Genomic DNA, 8,236 nt, shown 5'->3' on the forward strand with positions numbered 1-8,236 from the left:
ACCCTGTCCGAGCCAAACCGAGTCGGTTTTCGTAGCCCCAAACCAAACCGAACCAGTTCAAACAGAGCCAAACCAAACCGATTTGGTTCGGTTCAAACCGCGGTTTGGTGGTTTGAGCCAAACCGTGCCGACCCCTAGTCAGGAGAGGGGCCTCTAAGGGGGGGGGGTCAGAGGAGGGGTCTTAGGAAGGTGGGGTCAGGGGAGAGCCCTAAGGATATGGGGGGGTGGTCAGGGGAGGGGCCTAAGGGAGGGGGGGAGGGGCCTAAGGGAATGGGGGTGGGGGGAGGGGCCTAAGGGAATGGGGGTGGGGGGAGGGGCCTAAGGGAGGGGGGGTAAGGGGAGGGGCCGATAGTTAAGGGGGTTGGCTACCTGCCTGGTTGCCAGCATGGTGGGGATGTGGCTCAGTGGGAGAGCGCACGCTTTGCATGTGTGAGGGCCTGGGTTCAATCCCCGGCATCTCCATGTTGGAAGCTTTTATTTAATTTATGTTTCCAACAAAGGTTGATTTCCAAAATTAATTGGCTGTGTCCATGTCCCTGTAATCGGGGTGCACGTGAACTCTCGTAAATATTACCCGATATGAACGATACCTTCGGATGAATTTGTCTTGATTTCCGGAACTTGCTGTTTGTATAACTACCGATGCACACAGTGATCAAATTGTTTACTTAAACATTTGGAAATGAAAACAAGTGCTCAGAAGTATCCAATACACTTTTTTATTTCCGAATAAAATTTTTCCAAGAATAAACAAATTGGGAAAGTATTTTTGTTATTTCTTTTTGTTTCAAAGAAATACATTTTGCTTGGACTCTGTGCAAACACGATGTGTACACGGCCCAGGGCCAACAGCAGAGTGAGTGGGGTGACAAGGGAGAGGAAGAAGCTGATGACGAAGTTTCACCCCGTACCGAGGTGGAACTGCACCCAGGTAGAACCAGAATGGGGATGTAGCTCAGTGGTAGAGTGCACGCTTCGCATGTGAGGCCCCCGTTTCAATCCCCGGCATCTCCACGAGGTGATGTTTTGTCAGTTGCCAATTTTACTCAAAGGAATATGCGTGGCCTGGACAAAAAACCCCTGCTTGTTTTCATTCGTTATGATTGCTGAGCACAGATCCAGAAGACCAACACGGTCAGCAATGAACAGCACTACAACCAAAGTTGTAGTCGATAACAGTTAACATATTTATGGAAATTATTATTTTATTACTTCCCTACTACGTGACTTTACTGAAAGAACCAAGAAGATGAATCCCTGCAGTCACGAAAGCTTTAAATCGAAATTTAGACTTGAAATCGTCGCATGGACTTCCAAATTCGAGCAGTGCGTGGAAGAAGCCGATAGAAAAGTGTTGTGACCTGCTGAGTGGTGGTCGAACGGAGTGGGTGAGAAGAAAATCAGTCTGGAGTCTTCATCGCTGAAGGAGAACTCAACGAGTGGAATTATATCAGGATACTTGGGAAATTTTCTTGAAAAGAGTCGAGGTAAATTATGCCTAGGTAATTGAATGGGAAATCAAATTGTGATTTGAAGAAGAAATATGATCGTTGAATTTTTAACAAAACACTAAAGACCCAGGTGGGACTCAAACCCACAATCCCCCAACTACCAGAAGCTGGTGACTTATCCATTAGGCCACTGGGCCATATTCATCTAGCCGTGTGTTTTTTGTGATGACCCCTAATGTGGATGAGATGTCACTTTCTGTTTGAAAGAACAAATTTGACCTAAGGTCTTCGCTCATTTACCAGCTTCACATTCCCTATTGCCATACAAATACTGGAGGAAGGGCCTTTGCTATTAATGCCCCCAGGGTCTGGAATGCTGTTGCCAATAAACTGCAACTTTAATCACTACCTATGAGATCTTCACTCAAAACTGCTCTAGAGGAGTTGTACACCCTTAGCTGCCACTGCAATTTAGTGGCCTAAAATACAATGTTTCGCTCCGGATGATCGTTGCAAAGTATGATCTGTGTTTTGATTTAGTGTGCTGATCTTAAAGGTGCATTGAAAAATGTTGATACTCCGACTGATGCTCCTACTGTTGTGGAGTGACTCATGCAGCCAGCTATGGCTGCAGAGTTTGGTAGTACATGTTGTTTGTCGTTTATTGTGAAAATTCTGTCACAGTTCCTATGACCACTGTTTCATTGCTTTTATGGCTTTATTTTGGTGATTTTCGAAAAGTTTTTTGGTTTGGTCATGTTTGTTTGTTGTAGTACAGAGTTAGACTGATGGCCTTAATCTAAGTTGTCTTGTGGTTGTTGTTGTTTGGCTTGCATCCCACTGGGATTTTTGCACAGTGTTGGTGTACAGTGCTTTTTCTGCAATATTTTGCTGTCTTTTCTTGGATTTTCTGTTTGCACATAGCCACTATAAGATGTATTCTTGTTCATGTTTTTGTTTTTTGTTTGTTGCGGTTGCACCCGATTCAAGAGTCGAATGGCTCACAGGGCTATACCTAATAAATTAACTTGCACTTGAACTTTCATGGTCCTCGGAAGTAGCCCAGGTAATGCTTGCTTCCAAGTGCCGCTATCACACAACCGTGAAAAGGAACAGATCTGCGAGATTTCCGAGTAGAGTCTTCAACTCAGGCCATGACCCCGATAGCCCCCTTACACAACGAGGTCACGTTACTGGGTTCAGACTGACCCAGTGTGGTGGAGATGTAGCTCAGTGGTAGAGTGCACGCTTTGCGTGTGTGAGGCCCTGGGTTCAATCCCTGGCATCTCCATGTTGGAACCTTTTAGTTAATTTGTTTCCAACAAAGGTTGATTTCCTAAATCAATTGTCTGTGTCAATGTCCCTGTAATAGGGGTGCACATTAACTTTCGTTAATATTACCCTAAATGAACGATACCTTCGGATGAATTTCTGTTGATTACAGGAACTTGCTATTTATATAACTAGCGATGAACACAGTTATTAAATAGTTTATTACAAAATTTGGAGATGAAAACAAGTGCTTAAAAGTATCCAAAACACTTTTTTTAATTTCCGAATTTAACACATTCCTGCGGAGGGAGCTGGTAGGAACGTTGGGTTGCTCGGTCAATGGCCAGGGTCAACGGCGGCGCGGTGTATTCCGCAAATATGGCCGACTGTGAGGGCGGGCACAAGCCGGCGTGAGTAGATTAAACGTTGAGTTTTATCAGGGCACCACGGGGTGACCGGCCCCTCCCCACCCGGCCCGGCCCCTCCACGCCCGGCCCGGCCCCTCCCCGCCCGGCCCGGCCCCTCCCCGCCCGGCCCGGCCCCTCCCCGCCCGGCCCGGCCCCTCCCAGCCCGGCCCGGCCCCTCCCCGCCCGGCCCGGCCCCTCCCCGCCCGGCCCGGCCTCTCCCCGCCCGGCCCGGCCCCTCCCCGCCCGGCCCGGCCCCTCCCCGCCCGGCCCCTCCCCGCCCGGCCCGGCCCGGCCCATCCCCGCCCGGCCCGGCCCCTCCCCGCCCGGCCCGGCCCCTCCCCGCCCGGCCCGGCCCCTCCCCACCCGGCCCGGCCCCTCCCCGCCCGGCCCGGCCCCTCCCCGCCCGGCCCGGCCCCTCCCCGCCCGGCCCGGCCCCTCCCCGCCCGGCCCGGCACCTCCCCGCCCGGCCCGGCCCCTCCCCGCCCGGCCCGGCCCCTCCCCGCCCAGCCCGGCCCCTCCCCGCCCGGCCCGGCCCATCCCCGCCCGGCCCAGCCCCTCCCCGCCCGGCCCGGCCCGGCCCCTCCCCGCCCGGCGCGGCCCCTCCCCGCCCGGCCCGGCCCGGACCGGCCCCTCCCCGCGCGGCCCGGCCCGGCCCGGCCCCTCCCCGCCCGGCCCGGCCCGGCCCGGACCCTCCCCGCCCGGCCCGGCCCGGCCCAGCCCCTCCCCGCCCGGCCCGGCCCGGCCCGGCCAGGCCCATCCCCCGCCCGGCCCAGCCCCTCCCCGCCCGGCCCGGCCCCTCCCCGCCCGGCCCGGCCCCTCCCCGCCCGGCCCGGCCCGGCCCGGCCCGGCCCCTCCCCGCCCGGCCCAACCCGGCCCGGCCCCTCCCCGCCCGGCCCGGCCCGGCCCCTCCCCGCCCGGCCCGGCCCGGCCCCTCCCCGCCCGGCCCGGCCCGGCCCCTCCCCGCCCGGCCCGGCCCGGCCCCGCCCCGCCCGGCCCGGCCCGGCCCCTCCCGGCCCGGCCCGGCCCGGCCCGGCCCCTCCCCGCCCGGCCCGGCCCGGCCCGGCCCCTCCCCGCCCGGCCCGGCCCCTCCCCGCCCGGCCCGGCCCCTCCCCGCCCGGCCCGGCCCGGCCCCTCCCCGCCCGGCCCGGCCCGGCCCCTCCCCGCCCGGCCCGGTCCGGCCCGGCCCCTCCCCGCCCGGCCCGGCCCGGCCCGGCCCCTCCCCGCCCGGCCCCTCCCCGCCCGGCCCGGCCCCTCCCCGCCCGGCCCGGCCCGGCCCGGCCCCTCCTTGCCCGGCCCGGCCCGGCCCGGCCCCTCCCCGCCCGGCCCGGCCCCTCCCCGCCTGGCCCGGCCCGGCCCGGCCCCTCCCTGCCCGGCCCGGCCCGGCCCCTCCCCGCCCAGCCCGGCCCGGCCCGGCCCCTCCCCGCCCGGCCCGGCCCGGCCCGGCCCCTCCCTGCCCGGCCCGGCCCGGCCCCTCCCCCGCCCGGCCTGGCCCGGCCCCTCCCCGCCCGGCCCGGCCCGGCCCCGCCCGGCCCGGCCCGGCCCGGCCCCTCCCCGCCCGGCCCCTCCCCGCCCGGCCCGGCCCGGCCCCTCCCCGCCCGGCCCGGCCCGGCCCGGCCTCTCCTCGCCCGGCCCGGCCCGGCCCGGCCCCTCCCCGCCCGGCCCGGCCCGGCCCCCTCCCCGCCCGGCCCGGCCCGGCCCGGCCCCTGCCCGCCCGGCCCGGCCCGGCCCGGCCCCTCCCCGCCCGGCCCGGCCCGGCCCGGCCCCTCCCCGCCCGGCCCGGCCCGGCCCGGCCCCTCCCCGCCCGGCCCGGCCCGGCCCCTCCCCGCCCGGCCCGGCCCCTCCCCGCCCGGCCCGGCCCCTCCCCGCCCGGCCCGGCCCCTCCCCGCCCGGCCCGGCCCCTCCCCGCCCGGCCCGGCCTCTCCCCGCCCGGCCCGGCCCCTCCCCGCCCGGCCCGGCCCCTCCCCGCCCGGCCCGGCCCCTCCCCGCCCGGCCCCTCCCCGCCCGGCCCGGCCCGGCCCATCCCCGCCCGGCCCGGCCCCTCCCCGCCCGGCCCGGCCCCTCCCCGCCCGGCCCGGCCCCTCCCCACCCGGCCCGGCCCCTCCCCGCCCGGCCCGGCCCCTCCCCGCCCGGCCCGGCCCCTCCCCGCCCGGCCCGGCCCCTCCCCGCCCGGCCCCGGCACCTCCCCGCCCGGCCCGGCCCCTCCCCGCCCGGCCCGGCCCCTCCCCGCCCGGCCCGGCCCCTCCCCGCCCGGCCCGGCCCGGCCCCTCCCCGCCCGGCGCGGCCCCCTCCCCGCCCGGCCCGGCCCGGACCGGCCCCTCCCCGCGCGGCCCGGCCCGGCCCGGCCCCTCCTCGCCCGGCCCGGCCCGGCCCCTCCCCGCCCGGCCCGGCCCGGCCCAGCCCCTCCCCGCCCGGCCCGGCCCGGCCCGGCCAGGCCCATCCCCGCCCGGCCCAGCCCCTCCCCGCCCGGCCCGGCCCGGCCCCTCCCCGCCCGGCCCGGCCCCTCCCCGCCCGGCCCGGCCCGGCCCGGCCCGGCCCGGCCCCTCCCCGCCCGGCCCGACCCGGCCCGGCCCCTCCCCGCCCGGCCCGGCCCGGCCCCTCCCCGCCCGGCCCGGCCCGGCCCGGCCCCTCCCCGCCCGGCCCGGCCCGGCCCGGCCCCTCCCCGCCCGGCCCGGCCCGGCCCCTCCCCGCCCGGCCCGGCCCGGCCCCTCCCCGCCCGGCCCAGCCCGGCCCCGCCCGGCCCGGCCCCTCCCGGCCCGGCCCGGCCCGGCCCCTCCCCGCCCGGCCCGGCCCGGCCCGGCCCCCTCCCCGCCCGGCCCGGCCCCTCCCCGCCCGGCCCGGCCCCTCCCCGCCCGGCCCGGCCCGGCCCCTCCCCGCCCGGCCCGGCCCGGCCCCTCCCCGCCCGGCCCGGTCCGGCCCGGCCCCTCCCCGCCCGGCCCGGCCCGGCCCGGCCCCTCCCCGCCCGGCCCCTCCCCGCCCGGCCCGGCCCCTCCCCCGCCCGGCCCGGCCCGGCCCCTCCTTGCCCGGCCCGGCCCGGCCCGGCCCCTCCCCCGCCCGGCCCGGCCCCTCCCCGCCTGGCCCGGCCCGGCCCGGCCCCTCCCCGCCCGGCCCGGCCCGGCCCGGCCCGGCCCCTCCCCGCCCAGCCCGGCCCGGCCCGGCCCCTCCCCGCCCGGCCCGGCCCGGCCCGGCCCCTCCCCGCCCGGCCCGGCCCCTCCCCGCCCGGCCCGGCCCGGCCCCTCCCCGCCCGGCCCGGCCCGGCCCCGCCCGGCCCGGCCCGGCCCGGCCCCTCCCCGCCCCGGCCCCTCCCCGCCCGGCCCGGCCCGGCCCCTCCCCGCCCGGCCCGGCCCGGCCCGGCCTCTCCTCGCCCGGCCCGGCCCGGCCCGGCCCCTCCCCGCCCGGCCCGGCCCGGCCCCTCCCCGCCCGGCCCGGCCCGGCCCGGCCCCTCCCCCGCCCGGCCCGGCCCGGCCCGGCCCCTCCCCGCCCGGCCCGGCCCGGCCCGGCCCCTCCCCGCCCGGCCCGGCCCGGCCCCTCCCCGCCCGGCCCGGCCCGGCCCGGCCCCTCCCCGCCCGGCCCTGCCCGGCCCCGGCCCGGCCCCTCCCCGCCCGGCCCGGCCCCTCCCTGCCCGGCCCGGCCCGGCCCCTCCCCGCCCGTCCCTGGCCCGGCCCGGCCCCTCCCCGCCCGGCCCGGCCCGGCCCGGCCCGGCCCCTCCCCGCCCGGCCCGGCCCGGCCCCTCCCTGCCCGGCCCCTCCCCGCCCGGCCCGGCCCGGCCCGGCCCCTCCCCGCCCGGCCCGGCCCGGCCCGGCCCCTCCCCGCCCGGCCCGGCCCAGCCCCTCCCCGCCCGGCCCGGCCCGGCCCGGCCCCTCCCCGCCCGGCCCTGCCCGGCCCGGCCCGGCCCCTCCCCGCCCGGCCCGGCCCCTCCCTGCCCGGCCCGGCCCGGCCCCTCCCCGCCCGTCCCTGGCCCGGCCCGGCCCCTCCCCGCCCGGCCCGGCCCGGCCCGGCCCGGCCCCTCCCCGCCCGGCCCGGCCCGGCCCCTCCCTGCCCGGCCCGGCCCGGCCCGGCCCCTCCCCGCCCTGCCCAGCCCGGCCCGGCCCCTCCCCGCCCGGCCCGGCCCGGCCCCTCCCCGCCCGGCCCGGCCCGGCCTGGCCCAGCCCCTCCCCGCCCGGCCCGGCCCGGCCCGGCCCCTCCCCGCCCGGCCCGGCCCGGCCCGGCCCCTCCCCGCCCGGCCCGGCCCGGCCCGGCCCCTCCCCGCCCGGCCCGGCCCGGCCCCTCCCCGCCCGGCCCGGCCCGGCCCGGCCCCTCCCCGCCCGGCCCGGCCCGGCCCGGCCCCGCCCGGCCCGGCCCGGCCCCTCCCCGCGGAACCCTTGAGGCCCGCAGCCCTTCCTACCCCGCCGCGGACACGATCGCGGGACGCCTCTGATGCTGCGCCTTCGAAAATAGGGGACCGGGACGTTGCCAGGCCTCCAATAGCGACAGACGAATTTCAGCCTGTCGCTCTTAAAACCCTGCCACGTTCCCGCTCGGCGGGAGGGCCACCGACCGTCCGGGACGGCCCGGCGACCCGCACCCGCTCGAAATCCCTCACATTTCGTTAATTATTGTGTTGTGTTCTTGTTCTTTCCGTATATTATCGTGTGTTCTGTGTCCTTTTTCGTATTCGGTCGTGTTCGCTCGCATTGCTTATTCGAGTTGTGTCAGCCGAGGTCGGCTGGATTTTCTCTACGGGGGAGGGTGGTGTAATGCGGGCGTAAACGACCTTCCGGAAGTGACGTCATGGGGGGAGGAGTTACGTCACGTGGGGGAGAGGGTAAGGGTCTATAAGGGGGGTAACCGGAAGCAGTCGGGAGTGATCGGGGACTGGGAAAAGTGAGAGGCCACGCAGGGCGAAGGGTGAGAGAGAGTGGCGAGGTCGCCACACACCCGAGCCACGAGGATCGGCACCGTCGGCCAACGGTGACCGACTCCGGGGCAGGAGGAGCAGCGAGGAGGCTGCAGAGAGCAGCGGGTCTGCAAGGGAGGAGTCGGCAGCAGGGGTCTGCACGACGTGACAGCGGCGGGGCTGCTAGGAGGAAGTTTGGGCTACGTGAGCGACAGCAGCCTGGGGCTGCAGAG

The 8,236-nt window shown here is 72.5% G+C and overlaps 2 non-coding genes across 2 annotated transcripts; both read left to right on the forward strand.

Annotated features, from left to right (window-relative positions):
• Positions 1-390: 390 nt before the first annotated feature.
• Positions 391-462, forward strand: TRNAA-UGC (transfer RNA alanine (anticodon UGC)). The gene has a single exon. It is a non-coding gene; the product is annotated as a tRNA-Ala (tRNA).
• Positions 463-2,670: 2,208 nt separating this feature from the next.
• On the forward strand, positions 2,671-2,742 carry TRNAA-UGC (transfer RNA alanine (anticodon UGC)). Its single transcript has one exon. It is a non-coding gene; the product is annotated as a tRNA-Ala (tRNA).
• Positions 2,743-8,236: the final 5,494 nt, after the last annotated feature.

Source organism: Lampetra fluviatilis, chromosome 78, assembly GCF_964198595.1.
Source record: "Lampetra fluviatilis chromosome 78, kcLamFluv1.1, whole genome shotgun sequence".
NCBI classification, from domain to species: Eukaryota; Metazoa; Chordata; class Hyperoartia; order Petromyzontiformes; family Petromyzontidae; genus Lampetra; species Lampetra fluviatilis.